Below are 9,239 nucleotides of genomic sequence, written 5' to 3'. Positions count from 1 at the left end.
TCTGTGGGCGCGGGTCCCGCGGGGGTCACGCCGGAGCTACGCACCTCCATCGGGGTACCAGGGGCGCGGAGAAAAATCATTAAAAAATGACAAAGTCCACCCTCCAGGCGGGGGGGTGATGCGCTCCGAGGGAGGCCGAAAATGAGCTCTCATGTGGTGGGTCCCGCGGGGGTCCGCCGGAGCTCCGCACCTCCATCGGGGTACCAGGGGCGCGGAGAAAAATCATTAAAAAATGACAAAGTCCACACTGCAGGGGGGGGGTGATGCGCTCCGAGGGAGGCCGAAAATGAGCTCTCATATGTGGGCGCGGGTCCCGCGGGGGTCCCGCCGGAGCTCCGCACCTCCATCGGGGTACCAGGGGCGCGGAGAAAAATCATTAAAAAATGACAAAGTCCACACCTCCAGGCGAGTGAAATTTTGACAAAGTTTTTTTACCAGTAAACCTGCCCAAAGCCCTAGAGGTCTAGGGCTTTGGCCATTTTGCAGGGTTTTCCCGTTTCAAGGAGTTTACCCTGTTTCACAAGCTACCATCGGCATGATTCAGAAACCAGTTTTGAGAGGAAAAGGTGCGATCGAAAATTCTTCTAAGTCACACCTCCAGGGTTGTTTTAGAGGGAACTTCCCCGCGATTGAGGTGCCCCGGCTGGGCAGAGTGCAGAGGCTCGCACCTCGCAGAGAAAATCTGTTTTAAAAAATAAAAAAAATGACAAAGTCCACACTCCAGGCTGAGGGGTGATGCGCTCCGAGGGAGGCCGAAAAATGAGCTCTCATCTGTGGGCGCGGGTCCCGCGGGGGTCCCGCCGGAGCTCCGCACCTCCATCGGGGTACCAGGGGCGCGGAGAAAAATCATTAAAAAATGACAAAGTCCACACCTCAGGCGGGGGGGTGATGCGCTCCGAGGGAGGCCGAAAATGAGCTTCTCTGTGGGTGCGGGTCCCGCGGGGGTCCCGCCGGAGCTCCGCACCTCCATCGGGGGTACCAGGGGCGCGGAGAAAAATCATTAAAAATGACAAAGTCCACACCTCAGGCGGAGGGGTGATGCGCTCCGAGGGAGGCCGAAAATGAGCTATCATCTGTGGGTGCGGGTCCCGCGGGGGTCCCGCCGGAGCTCCACACCTCCATCGGGGTACCAGGGGCGGGAGAAAAATCATTAAAAAATGACAAAGTCCACCTCCAGGCGGGGGGGTGATGCGCTCCGAGGGAGGCCGAAAATGAGCTTCATCTGTGGGTGCGGGTCCGCGGGGGTCCCGCCGGAGCTCCGCACCTCGCGGAGAAAAATGACAAAGTCCACACCTCCAGGTGGAGGTGCTAAACAGTGTACCAGGACCACGGAGAGCTAAACAGTGTACCAGGACCACGGACAGCTAAACGGAGTACCAGGACCACGGAGAGCTAAACAGTGTACCAGGACCACGGACAGCTAAACGGAGTACCAGGACCACGGAGAGCTAAACAGTGTACCAGGACCACGGACAGCTAAACGGAGTCCAGGACCACGGAGAGCTAAGCAGAGTACCAGGACCACGGAGAGCTAAACGGTGTACCAGGACCACGGGACACTGTCGCGAGCGTTTGTCTGTTTGCAGCTGGGTGGGTGGGTGCTTAAGAGTGGGTACGCAGGTTCGGCTGGTGCGCCGGGTTCTGGAGGAGGGTTCCAGGACCGTCCTCAGCTGGGTGTTCCCGCCCCGGAGACTGAAGCCTTCCTGGGTAGACATCCAGGGAAGCAGCCCCCTCTCCAGCTGGATGTGTGTGGCCCAGATGATGGAGCCTGGCTGGGTAGACATCCAGGGAAGCAGCCCCCTCTCCAGCTGGATGTGTGTGGCCCAGATCATGGAGCCCTGGCTGGGCAGACATCCAGGGAAGCAGCCCCTCTCCAGCTGGATGTGTGTGGCCCAGATCATGGAGCCTGGCTGGGCAGACATCCAGGGAAGCAGCCCCTCTCCAGCTGGATGTGTGTGGCCCAGATCATGGAGCCCTGGCTGGGCAGACATCCAGGGAAGCAGCCCCTCCAGCTGGATGTGTGTGGCCCAGATCATGGAGCCCTGGCTGGGCAGACATCCAGGGAAGCAGCCCCCTCTCCAGCTGGATGTGTGTGGCCCAGATCATGGAGCCCTGGCTGGGTAGACATCCAGGGAAGCAGCCCCCTCTCCAGCTGGATGTGTGTGGCCCAGATCATGGAGCCCTGGCTGGGCAGACATCCAGGGAAGCAGCCCCTCTCCAGCTGGATGTGTGTGGCCAGATGATGGAGCCTGGCGCGTAGACATCCAGGGAAGCAGCCCCTCTCCAGCGGATGTGTGTGGCCCAGATCATGGAGCCCTGGCTGCGTAGACATCCAGGGAAGCAGCCCCCTCCCAGCTGGATGTGTGTGGCCCAGATCATGGAGCCCTGGCTGGGCAGACATCCAGGGAAGCAGCCCCTCTCCAGCTGGATGTGTGTGGCCCAGATGATGGAGCCCTGGCTGGGTAGACATCCAGGGAAGCAGCCCCCTCTCCAGCTGGATGTGTGTGGCCCAGATCATGGAGCCCTGGCTGGGTAGACATCCAGGGAAGCAGCCCCCTCTCCAGCTGGATGTGTGTGGCCCAGATGATGGAGCCCTGGCTGGGTAGACATCCAGGGAAGCAGCCCCTCTCCAGCTGGATGTGTGTGGCCCAGATCATGGAGCCCTGGCTGGGTAGACATCCAGGGAAGCAGCCCCTCCCGCTGGAGTCTGTGGCCAAGATCATGGAGCCTGGTGGGTAGACATCAGGGAAGCAGCCCCTCTCCGCTGGATGTGTGTGGCCCAGATGATGGAGCCCTGGCTGGGCAGGCATCCAGGGAAGCAGCCCCCTCTCCCGCTGGATGTGTGTGGCCCAGATGATGGAGCCCTGGCTGGGCAGGCATCCAGGGAAGCAGCCCCTCCCCAGCTGCGGACCCAGCGAAACAACGACGAAAATGGGGTTGAAAATGATCACCATGACAAGCAAAATGATTTTTTCTAAAAAGGCAGAATGAAGCTACGCTGGAGCCGAGAGGAGCCTGTGATCGAGGGTATTTATGTGAATTTTTCCATTTGTCACATTGATATCATCTCCTCGTCTTGTATTTTATTTTATTATTTACGTTGAATTTTTTCTCATTTTGAGGCCGAAAAAATGACAAAGTGTTTTCACCGATAAACCCTGCGAAGCCCTAGACCTCTAGGGCTTTGCAGGGTTTACTGGTAAAAACACTTTGTCAAAATTTCACTCGCTCGAAAAAATGACAAAGTCTTTTCACCGATAAACCTGCGAAGCCCTAGACCTCTAGGGCTTGCAGGGTTTACTGGTAAAACACTTTGTCAAAATTTCACTCGCTCGAAAAAATGACAAAGTCTTTTCACGATAAACCCTGCGAAGCCCTAGACCTCTAGGGCTTTGAGAGTTTTCCCGTTTCAAGGAGTTTACCCTGATTCACAAGCTACCATCGGCACGATTTCAGAAACCCAGTTTTTGAGAGGAAAAAAGTCACAAGCGAAAATTTTTCTAAGTCCACACCTCCAGGGCCGTTTTAGAGGGAACTTCCCGCGATCGAGGTGCCCGGTGGGCAGAGTGCAGGGAGGGGCTGGCTACCAGGAGGCTCCAGGAGACCAGAGGTGACAGGGGCTCTGGGCGCCGCTTACCAGGCTCTCCGGGCGGCGAGGTGCTTTTGGGTGCCCACCAGTCAAGCCCAGAGCTCGACTCCCAGAGGTGACAGGGGCCTCTGGGCGCCGCTTTACCCGCCCAGGGTGGCTCTCCCGGGCTGGCGAGGTGCTTTTGGGTGCCCACCAGAGTCAAGCCCACGACTCTCTACTTCCACAGCTCGACTCCCAGAGGTGACAGGGGCCTCTGGGCGCCGCTTACCCGCCCAGGGTGGCTCTCCCGGGCATGGCGAGGTGCTTTTGGGTGCCCCACCAGAGTCAAGCCCACGACTCTCTACTTCCACAGCTCGACTCCCAGAGGTGACAGGGGCTCTGGGCGCCGCTTTACCCGCCAGGGTGGCTCTCCCGGGCATGGCGAGGTGCTTTTGGGTGCCCCACCAGAGTCAAGCCCACGACTCTACTTCCACAGCTCGACTCCCAGAGGTGACAGGGGCCTCTGGGCGCCGCTTTACCCGCCCAGGGTGGCTCCCCGGGCATGGCGAGGTGCTTTTGGGTGCCCCACCAGAGTCAAGCCACGACTCTCTACTTCCACAGCTCGACTCCCAGAGGTGACAGGGGCTCTGGGCGCCGCTTTACCCGCCAGGGGGCTCTCCCGGGCATGGCGAGGTGCTTTTGGGTGCCCCACCAGAGTCAAGCCCACGACTCTACTTCCACAGCTCGACTCCCAGAGGTGACAGGGGCCTCTGGGCGCCGCTTTACCCGCCCAGGGTGGCTCTCCCCGGGCATGGCGAGGTGCTTTGGGTGCCCCACCAGAGTCAAGCCCACGACTCTCTACTTCCACAGCTCGACTCCCAGAGGTGACAGGGGCCTCTGGGCGCCGCTTTACCCGCCCAGGGTGGCTCTCCCGGGCTGGCGAGGTGCTTTTGGGTGCCCCACCAGAGTCAAGCCCACGACTCTCTACTTCCACAGCTCGACTCCCAGAGGTGACAGGGGCCTCTGGGCGCCGCTTTACCCCCAGGGTGGCTCCCCGGGCATGGCGAGGTGCTTTGGGTGCCCCACCAGAGTCAAGCCCACGACTCTCTACTTCCACAGCTCGACTCCCAGAGGTGACAGGGGCCTCTGGGCGCCGCTTTACCCGCCCAGGGTGGCTCCCCCGGGCATGGCGAGGTGCTTTTGGGTGCCCACCAGAGTCAAGCCACGACTCTCTACTTCCACAGCTCGATCCCAGAGGTGACAGGGGCCTCTGGGCGCCGCTTTACCCGCCCAGGGTGGCTCTCCCCGGGCATGGCGAGGTGCTTTTGGGTGCCCACCAGAGTCAAGCCCACGACTCTCTACTTCCACAGCTCGACTCCCAGAGGTGACAGGGGCCTCTGGGCGCCGCTTTACCCGCCCAGGGTGGCTCTCCCCGGGCATGGCGAGGTGCTTTTGGGTGCCCACCAGAGTCAAGCCCACGACTCTCTACTTCCACAGCTCGACTCCCAGAGGTGACAGGGGCCTCTGGGCGCCGCTTTACCCGCCCAGGGTGGCTCTCCCCGGGCATGGCGAGGTGCTTTGGGTGCCCCACCAGAGTCAAGCCCACGACTCTCTACTTCCACAGCTCGACTCCCAGAGGTGACAGGGGCCTCTGGGCGCCGCTTTACCCGCCCAGGGTGGCTCTCCCCGGGCATGGCGAGGTGCTTTTGGGTGCCCCACCAGAGTCAAGCCCACGACTCTCTACTTCCACAGCTCGACTCCCAGAGGTGACAGGGGCCTCTGGGCGCCGCTTTACCCGCCCAGGGTGGCTCTCCCGGGCATGGCGAGGTGCTTTTGGGTGCCCCACCAGAGTCAAGCCCACGACTCTCTACTTCCACAGCTCGACTCCCAGAGGTGACAGGGGCCTCTGGGCGCCGCTTTACCGCCCAGGGTGGCTCTCCCCGGGCATGGCGAGGTGCTTTTGGGTGCCCCACCAGAGTCAAGCCCACGACTCTCTACTTCCACAGCTCGACTCCCAGAGGTGACAGGGGCCTCTGGGCGCCGCTTTACCCGCCCAGGGTGGCTCTCCCGGGCATGGCGAGGTGCTTTTGGGTGCCCCACCAGAGTCAAGCCCACGACTCTCTACTTCCACAGCTCGACTCCCAGAGGTGACAGGGGCCTCTGGGCGCCGCTTTACCCGCCCAGGGTGGCTCCCCGGGCTGGGCGAGGTGCTTTTGGGTGCCCCACCAGAGTCAAGCCCACGACTCTCTACTTCCACAGCTCGACTCCCAGAGGTGACAGGGGCCTCTGGGCGCCGCTTTACCCGCCCAGGGTGGCTCTCCCCGGGCATGGCGAGGTGCTTTTGGGTGCCCCACCAGAGTCAAGCCCACGACTCTCTACTTCCACAGCTCGACTCCCAGAGGTGACAGGGGCCTCTGGGCGCCGCTTTACCCGCCCAGGGTGGCTCCCCGGGCATGGCGAGGTGCTTTGGGTGCCCCACCAGAGTCAAGCCCACGACTCTCTACTTCCACAGCTCGACTCCCAGAGGTGACAGGGGCCTCTGGGCGCCGCTTTACCCGCCCAGGGTGGCTCTCCCGGGCATGGCGAGGTGCTTTTGGGTGCCCCACCAGAGTCAAGCCCACGACTCTCTACTTCCACAGCTCGACTCCCAGAGGTGACAGGGGCCTCTGGGCGCCGCTTTACCCGCCCAGGGTGGCTCTCCCCGGGCTGGGCGAGGTGCTTTTGGGTGCCCCACCAGAGTCAAGCCCACGACTCTCTACTTCCACAGCTCGACTCCCAGAGGTGACAGGGGCCTCTGGGCGCCGCTTTACCCGCCCAGGGTGGCTCTCCCCGGGCATGGCGAGGTGCTTTTGGGTGCCCCACCAGAGTCAAGCCCACGACTCTCTACTTCCACAGCTCGACTCCCAGAGGTGACAGGGGCCTCTGGGCGCCGCTTTACCCGCCCAGGGTGGCTCTCCCCGGGCATGGCGAGGTGCTTTTGGGTGCCCCACCAGAGTCAAGCCCACGACTCTCTACTTCCACAGCTCGACTCCCAGAGGTGACAGGGGCCTCTGGGCGCCGCTTTACCCGCCCAGGGTGGCTCTCCCCGGGCATGGCGAGGTGCTTTTGGGTGCCCCACCAGAGTCAAGCCCACGACTCTCTACTTCCACAGCTCGACTCCCAGAGGTGACAGGGGCCTCTGGGCGCCGCTTTACCCGCCCAGGGTGGCTCTCCCCGGGCATGGCGAGGTGCTTTTGGGTGCCCCACCAGAGTCAAGCCCACGACTCTCTACTTCCACAGCTCGACTCCCAGAGGTGACAGGGGCCTCTGGGCGCCGCTTTACCCGCCCAGGGTGGCTCTCCCCGGGCATGGCGAGGTGCTTTTGGGTGCCCCACCAGAGTCAAGCCCACGACTCTCTACTTCCACAGCTCGACTCCCAGAGGTGACAGGGGCCTCTGGGCGCCGCTTTACCCGCCCAGGGTGGCTCTCCCGGGCTGGGCGAGGTGCTTTTGGGTGCCCCACCAGAGTCAAGCCCACGACTCTCTACTTCCACAGCTCGACTCCCAGAGGTGACAGGGGCCTCTGGGCGCCGCTTTACCCGCCCAGGGTGGCTCTCCCCGGGCATGGCGAGGTGCTTTTGGGTGCCCCACCAGAGTCAAGCCCACGACTCTCTACTTCCACAGCTCGACTCCCAGAGGTGACAGGGGCCTCTGGGCGCCGCTTTACCCGCCCAGGGTGGCTCTCCCCGGGCATGGCGAGGTGCTTTTGGGTGCCCCACCAGAGTCAAGCCCACGACTCTCTACTTCCACAGCTCGACTCCCAGAGGTGACAGGGGCCTCTGGGCGCCGCTTTACCCGCCCAGGGTGGCTCTCCCCGGGCATGGCGAGGTGCTTTTGGGTGCCCCACCAGAGTCAAGCCCACGACTCTCTACTTCCACAGCTCGACTCCCAGAGGTGACAGGGGCCTCTGGGCGCCGCTTTACCCGCCCAGGGTGGCTCTCCCCGGGCATGGCGAGGTGCTTTTGGGTGCCCCACCAGAGTCAAGCCCACGACTCTCTACTTCCACAGCTCGACTCCCAGAGGTGACAGGGGCCTCTGGGCGCCGCTTTACCCGCCCAGGGTGGCTCTCCCCGGGCATGGCGAGGTGCTTTTGGGTGCCCCACCAGAGTCAAGCCCACGACTCTCTACTTCCACAGCTCGACTCCCAGAGGTGACAGGGGCCTCTGGGCGCCGCTTTACCCGCCCAGGGTGGCTCTCCCCGGGCATGGCGAGGTGCTTTTGGGTGCCCCACCAGAGTCAAGCCCACGACTCTCTACTTCCACAGCTCGACTCCCAGAGGTGACAGGGGCCTCTGGGCGCCGCTTTACCCGCCCAGGGTGGCTCTCCCCGGGCTGGGCGAGGTGCTTTTGGGTGCCCCACCAGAGTCAAGCCCACGACTCTCTACTTCCACAGCTCGACTCCCAGAGGTGACAGGGGCCTCTGGGCGCCGCTTTACCCGCCCAGGGTGGCTCTCCCCGGGCATGGCGAGGTGCTTTTGGGTGCCCCACCAGAGTCAAGCCCACGACTCTCTACTTCCACAGCTCGACTCCCAGAGGTGACAGGGGCCTCTGGGCGCCGCTTTACCCGCCCAGGGTGGCTCTCCCGGGCATGGCGAGGTGCTTTTGGGTGCCCCACCAGAGTCAAGCCCACGACTCTCTACTTCCACAGCTCGACTCCCAGAGGTGACAGGGGCCTCTGGGCGCCGCTTTACCCGCCCAGGGTGGCTCTCCCCGGGCATGGCGAGGTGCTTTTGGGTGCCCCACCAGAGTCAAGCCCACGACTCTCTACTTCCACAGCTCGACTCCCAGAGGTGACAGGGGCCTCTGGGCGCCGCTTTACGCTTCGCATTTTGCTCATCCAACACGGGGCTGAGTGCTTTCCACCGGGCAGAGTACCAGGGCCACGAATCAGTCGACAGGGGCCTCTGGGCGCCGCTTTACCCGCCCAGGGTGGCTCTCCCGGGCTGGGCGAGGTGCTTTTGGGTGCCCCACCAGAGTCAAGCCCACGACTCTCTACTTCCACAGCTTGACTCCCAGAGGTGACAGGGGCCTCTGGGCGCCGCTTTACCCGCCCAGGGTGGCTCTCCCGGGCTGGGCGAGGTGCTTTTGGGTGCCCCACCAGAGTCAAGCCCACGACTCTCTACTTCCACAGCTTGACTCCCAGAGGTGACAGGGGCCTCTGGGCGCCGCTTTGCGCTTCACACCGTAGCTCATCCAACCCGGGGAGTCATCCGAGTCCTTTCCACCGGGCAGAGTACCAGGGCCACGAGGCAGGCCACCAGGGGCGCAAGCCAGAGTGCCAGGGCTGCCGAACGGTGTACCATGTCTACAGCCCGGTCTACCAGGGCCGCCGAACGGTGCACCAGGGCTACGGTTCGGACTACCAGGGGCGCCAGTCAGAGTACCAGGGCTACGGCTCGGACTACCAGGGGCGCCAGTCAGAGTACCAGGGCTACGGCTCGGACTACCAGGGGCGCCAGTCAGAGTACCAGGGCTACGGCTCGGACTACCAGGGGCGCCAGGCAGAGTACCAGGGCTACGGCACGGACTACCAGGGGCGCCAGGCAGAGTACCAGGGCCACGGAAACAGAGTACCAGGGCTACGGCACGGACTACCAGGGGCGCCAGGCAGAGTACCAGGGCCACGGAAACGGA

This window comes from Micropterus salmoides, unplaced genomic scaffold (assembly GCF_014851395.1).
Source record: "Micropterus salmoides isolate LMB-PRFRI ecotype aquatic unplaced genomic scaffold, ASM1485139v1 Ms_hic_scaffold_1659, whole genome shotgun sequence".
Lineage (NCBI taxonomy): Eukaryota > Metazoa > Chordata > Actinopteri > Centrarchiformes > Centrarchidae > Micropterus > Micropterus salmoides.
The sequence above is the reverse complement of the archived record's forward strand: the minus strand, read 5'-3'. Positions refer to the sequence as shown.